The following is a 6,000-nucleotide window of genomic DNA, read 5'->3' on the forward strand; positions in this document are numbered from 1 at the left end:
CATGGTTTCACAATTCTCAATATCAGTTTTGATTCCTCAGAGTTTTTTTTTATTTTATTTTTTTTGCAGGTAGTCCAATGCTTTTTAAGTAATTTTATGTTTATTTTATGTAAAGTTTATTTGTTTCTATAAGTTTATCAAAATTATAAAGTGTATCTAAAATTTAAAATTAGAATTAATTTAGATTCATTTGACACTATTTACCCCTTTTTGATTATTATTTTTTTATGTATAATAAAACTAAAAGCTGAAGATGTTTGTGGTGTATCATTCATCAGTGCTTCTTTTTTCACTATATAAGATTTCACTATATATTTCAATATATATTTCACTATTTTTCTTTTTCCACTCCAACGTTCCAATAATTTCTGCCCACTAAAAGCTGCACAGATATTTGCTTACCCCACAAATAGGCCCATCCATGTAAACGATTTAGAAGAAGTTCCATCAATTCAAACTTTATATCACTGCTATGATATGTAGTGTCGTATCACCCAGTCCTAACATGCAGTGATGCTTTAAACACGTTTGACAAGCTAGTTGATAAAAATCAACAACCGGTCAAGACTGATTGGCTCACGCTATTTTCCCATTTGCCTGAATTCTTTTATTCTTTCATGTTAAGTGACAATTAACAGGAGATGTGAAGACATCAGCATAATAAATGAGGTGAAAACAGGAACTATTGTCATGAAATAAAGAGTGTTTTCAGCAGATCTGTTAATATTGATGAGCCTCAGACTATCAACACTCATTCAACAAGCCATTCAGGATCATCAGCAGAATACATTTATGAGATGATCTGCTGATGATGTGTTTATGATTTAACTGTTTTTCTTACCATTATTTATATTTGGAAGAATTCAAATCACTTATATTCTTTTCTATATTTCTAGATACCTGGATTTTAATGAAGAAGCAGAATAATGTTATGATTAGCAATACAAATTGTTAAAAATAATGAATGAATTGGCACCAGTTACTGTAGGATGAATAGATAGACAGACATAAATGCTTATTTAACAGGTTAAAGAATGACAAATGTTTTTGCAACCTCTCATTTTCTATTTTGTGGGTATGTGAGTTTTATGTGAGTCTTGTATTGTTCAGTCATTTCATAGGTATCGGGAGAGTTGTTTGTTGTGTAAGTGCGCCCTCTATTGGATAGAGGCTCGAGTGGTGGTCATATACTGAAGCTTCGCGTTCGTTTCTCAGTCTGCATTTCTACTGGACTGAGAGAGGTAGGTGTTCACATCAGTGCGATGTAAGCTTGGAATATACCGTTTGTAACTTTAGCTTTAGTGCACATGGTAACTTGTACGTGTATTTTATGATGAGTGCACATACATTTAGTTGAGATGTGTCGAGAACTGCTGTTTTGAGAGCTTAAGAAATTGCTAACCTCGTGGTTTGTTTTGCTGTGTGCTAGCGCTCGCCAGTCTATCATCTAATGCAGTCCACATGTTTCAGTTGTCCTTTTTCTTATGTTAGGCTGATTCTGAATGGAGATAGAATCCTGAACGTTTGCTCTCTTTGAAATTGTACAGGTATGTACTCCCAATACCAGGTTTAGAATGTAATGTGTTCATTTAAAATAGGGATGGGACGATTACCGGTTTCACTATAAACCACGATAAAATGTACTGACGGTTAGTATTATCGTTCAAATTTCAATTATCATTAAAACCGTGTTTGATTATCGCGATTTTAATAACTCACTGTAAATCCGCTCCAGCCAGCAACAGTGTGACGCAGGCGCAGCGCGCAATGTTGTTTTTTCTATTCGAGAAGGAATGGCGAAAGGCAATGACCGTACTCGGGAGATTTTTCAGCGTTTTAAGAGGACCAAATCTGAGGTGTGGTCATATTTAGGCTTTTACAAAAGTGTTGAGTGAAACTTAATCGAGGATGGTCACTACAATAGGGGGGAAACACTTCAAATCTGCCGAGTCCTCTTGTGTGACCATCACCCACTGTTTATAGCGAACGCAAGGCAAGTTAAAGGGATAGTTCACTTTGAAATAAAATTTTGGTATGTTTTAGCTTACCTCAAGGGCATCCAAGATGTAGGTGTCTTTTTTTCCGCAGTAGTTTCAATTTTGATATTTTTAGGTCAAACCGTTCTTGTCTGTCAGTCATGCAGGTCGATGGTCACTTGTCTCAAACAGCATGCACAGAGTCCAAATTAAAACAATTCCCCGTCGTCCAAATTAAACAATTTCCCATCGTAAGTACACATTGATGGCCTAAGACACGAAACGAGCGGTTTGTGTGAGAAAACAAACAGTTTTTATATCGTTTTTACCTCTTGAACTCAGCCACGTCCAAGTGATCTGAGAGCGCGGGCGGGTATAGATACAATAGATGTCGCCTTGGCTACGGTTTCGCAGTAGCCAAGGCGACATCTATTGTATATATCTATACCCGCCCGCGCTCTCAGATCACTTGGACGTGGCTGAGTTCAAGAGGTAAAAACGATATAAAAACTGTTCGTTTTCTCACACAAACCGCTCGTTTCGTGTCTTATGAATTGAGATTAACGTTTTAAATCTTACCTGTTTATAAATCAGTTTTGTACAGCGTACAAAACAATCGCCCAAGAATTGAGACGCAAGACGGCAAGTTGTATTTGAATGAAACGAGAGAGCGCGTGCGCGTCCGTTGCGATACATGGATGTGCGCTGTGTTATAATGCGTTGCTATTGACGACGGTCATTATAAGGAAGGAAATGCCTTTAAAGCAAGCTTTAAATATGCTTTTAAGCATATCTTGCTTAAAGGTGCCATGTGTAAAATTGAGGTAAAAATATCCAAAAAATGAGCTACACGCATCAAAAGAATGAGAAGAAATAAGGGCGATGATGTCATTAAAAAAATGTCAAGTTATAGTGCTGCAGAGATATCAACCTTAATTAGCATTAGCATTACTAGCCACGGCCCGACAGGTGTCGTAATACCAGTTTCGGCCATGGGAGGCGGTATGCGGGCAACATAACCACCAGCCAACCTGCAATACACGAATAACTCGCACGGCTTGTGGGCGTACTTGAACCTGATGTCAATCGTGTGGAAAGTACAGCCCACTACTTAATTTCAATTCAGGGAAGAGAGCGGAAGGATGGCTGAAGCCCTTGGCAAGAGACCCCTACCACCACCACCACCCGCTGCACGGAAAAAAACGCGCTCTGAAGCACAAATCAAATCAGATAAGAAAAGGACCGCTCGTCACAGTCCGGGCTCGAAAGCGCGGGGGACGGCGAGCGAACTGCAGCGCATAGCCCTGTTTTACAACGTTCAGCACCCATTCTGACACGCCCGGGATCGCTTCCCATGCTTTCGCACGCATAGCTAGGGGCAGAATGGTCTCCGTGTTCTGACCGCCGCACTGCGCGGGTTCGAGAAACTGAAACGGAGGTATCAACGCGGCGCGCGCGCCCTCGTTGTCTGAATATTGCTGCTCGCTGACGACAGCAGCCGGCTGTTTCACATTCAATGACTCGGTCGCTAAGGACAGAGAACAATTTGTGGCGCGAACAGGTCATTTGTAGCCTACTGTATCTTTCAACAGTGTTCGTGTTTTTTTTACTATAGTAGAGATGATCGGTTCACGTGCGCTGTCTGATGTTGACCAATGATGTTGACAGAATGCTGTCTGTCAAATTAATTTAATTCAAACAATGTGTATATACAACTCAAAATGTAATATGAACAAAACGAATATGAACATATTCACTGGTAAAGGTGAAGGGGAGTAGCTTGAAGATGTCATGTTTCAAAATCACTTGACATCACCCAACGTTCCTCTGGAGGCAAAACGTCCTCTATTAGGCTTCGGCTATGGCTCTAGGGTTGTTGTGAAGGTAGGGGCGGAGCATAGAGACTATGCCATTTCTCGTCTGTTACTCTAGAGTAGACCAATTCACTTTATGGAGGTATACTGCCCCCATCTGGTATGGAATGTGGAGTATGACTTGATTTTTTTGCCAGACAATCCACATGGCACCTTTAAAAAAGTGCATAGAGCTGCTTGTTTTATTTGTTGTTTGTTGATTTTCAAATATTAAACTGTTTTTAGTGTGAGCATCAGTTCTTTTTGAACACTTTAATCTCGTTTTAACAAAACCGTGATAATATTGATAATCACGATAATTTTGGTCACTATAATCGTGATATGAAATTTTCATACCGTCCCATCCCTAATTTAAAAGTTTTCTTTATTGATGTCCAATGGCACTGAACAGCCCAGATGTAAAGCATGTACATTATTGCTTCATGCATGTTATTGTGTGTGCTAACTAGTGAAAGGAAGATGGTTCAAAAAACAAAAACAAACTCAGTAATTGATACTTTTGATTTTGGCAGATCAGCTCCCCCAACTCTGGAATTCATCATCAGTTAAGCTCCTCCCACTGAAATTACATCATCAGTGAAGCTCCTCCCACTGCAATTCTCCAATAAAAGCTGTAAATTCCCATCAGCTACAAGTGAAGATGAGCATCAGAGCATCAGGAAGAGCTGAAATCTGCAAAGACTGAGTTTATTAAAGAGGACAGAGAGAACATGAGTGATCCAGAACCCTGCAGAATGAAACACACTGAAGATCCTGAAGAACAAAGAGGTTGGTGTTTATTCTTCATTCATTCATGATGCTGAAGAACATTCATGTTAGAAACATTCAAGAACTTCATCACTTTTAGATAAACAGTTAAACTATGAAATGGTACAGATTTGAAGACTAAAAATGTACTGTTTAATGTTATGTATCTGTATTATTTTTCTTTATTCATTTTCATGATAATTTCATAATGTATCTTGTCAAGTCAGATTTTCATGAGTTTCGTGTTGAGTGCATGAGGAGACTAGATAGCTCAGAACCATGTGAAGATCATATGTCAGAGACCAGAGGGAAGCTATATTTTGTAGAGGGTGTGTACAGGGTGTGTACAATGTAACATACAATGTAACATGTTGCAACAGATGCAGATGTAAACAACGAAGATAGTTCTTAATATGGAAGTGAATTGTGCCATGTGTTCGCATGACATATACGTTCCATTTTTAAAGCTCAAGCAATATAGTTTGCTACCTTAAAAGGAAGCTGCTCTGTAATGTATATAAGCTCAACCTTACTTTACCACCTTAGAGAAACTTAGAGGGAGAGACAGAGGCATGATGGCAGAGAAACTTAAGGTCAGAGAAACATAATGGCAGAGAGACAGAGCCATGAGGGCAGAGAAGCATAATGGCAGAGAAACATAAAGTTGGAGAAACCATTTACATCTAGAATGATGGGATGAGAAGATAAAGAAATGGGGAACAGAGAAATCTGGAATGAAGACCTCTCATGTAGCCTTATTCTTATATACCTCTTCTCTCTGTCTGACACATGATACATAATAAATAGAGAACGCATAGACCTGGCATGAATGTAACATCTTCTGAAAGTTTCTCTCCTGACATATAAGAATAAAAAAATTCTTCTTGGCAAGATAACTGGTGTTCGGCCCTGTTAATCTAATAATAAGGGGAAAGACTAAATTCCAAGTCAACAGATTGTTCAGGCTTTTCTTCAACAAATGGTCAGTAAAGGGAGGTTTGAGACTTTTTTTATATTGATTATCAATATTAGAACAAGCTAAATACTGTTTTACATTTATATTATATCTGGTTTCCAATTTGCAACAACGTTACCAGAATTTTAGTCATTTTCAACATAGTTAAAACAATTATAATTTTTTAAGAATAATCAGTAAACACCAAGTCACTGATAAAGTTGTATTTGTCAAATATCATACAAGTTATTCATAGTTATAGAGATTCTTCTTACAGTGACTTTGGTAACAGGGTTGATGAATACAGTCAATGCTACAGTTTCCCATACAGAAATGTAATATATGTCAATATATGTAAATTACATATATAATGTCAGTGCAGAATATATGCAAAATTCATATATGTAAAACACATAGACATATATGAAACATATATTTCAAAATATAG

At 37.9% G+C, this 6,000-nt stretch overlaps 1 long non-coding RNA gene across 1 annotated transcript; it reads left to right on the forward strand.

Moving 5' to 3' along the window:
- The first annotated feature begins 1,198 nt into the window (after positions 1-1,198).
- LOC309481917 lies at positions 1,199-4,721 on the forward strand. The gene is made up of 3 exons (XR_014200144.1): positions 1,199-1,241; positions 1,492-1,547; positions 4,363-4,721. It is a non-coding gene; the product is annotated as an uncharacterized lncRNA (long non-coding RNA).
- Positions 4,722-6,000: the final 1,279 nt, after the last annotated feature.

This window comes from Leuciscus leuciscus, assembly GCF_965113295.1.
Source record: "Leuciscus leuciscus genome assembly, chromosome: 1".
Classification (NCBI taxonomy): domain Eukaryota; kingdom Metazoa; phylum Chordata; class Actinopteri; order Cypriniformes; family Leuciscidae; genus Leuciscus; species Leuciscus leuciscus.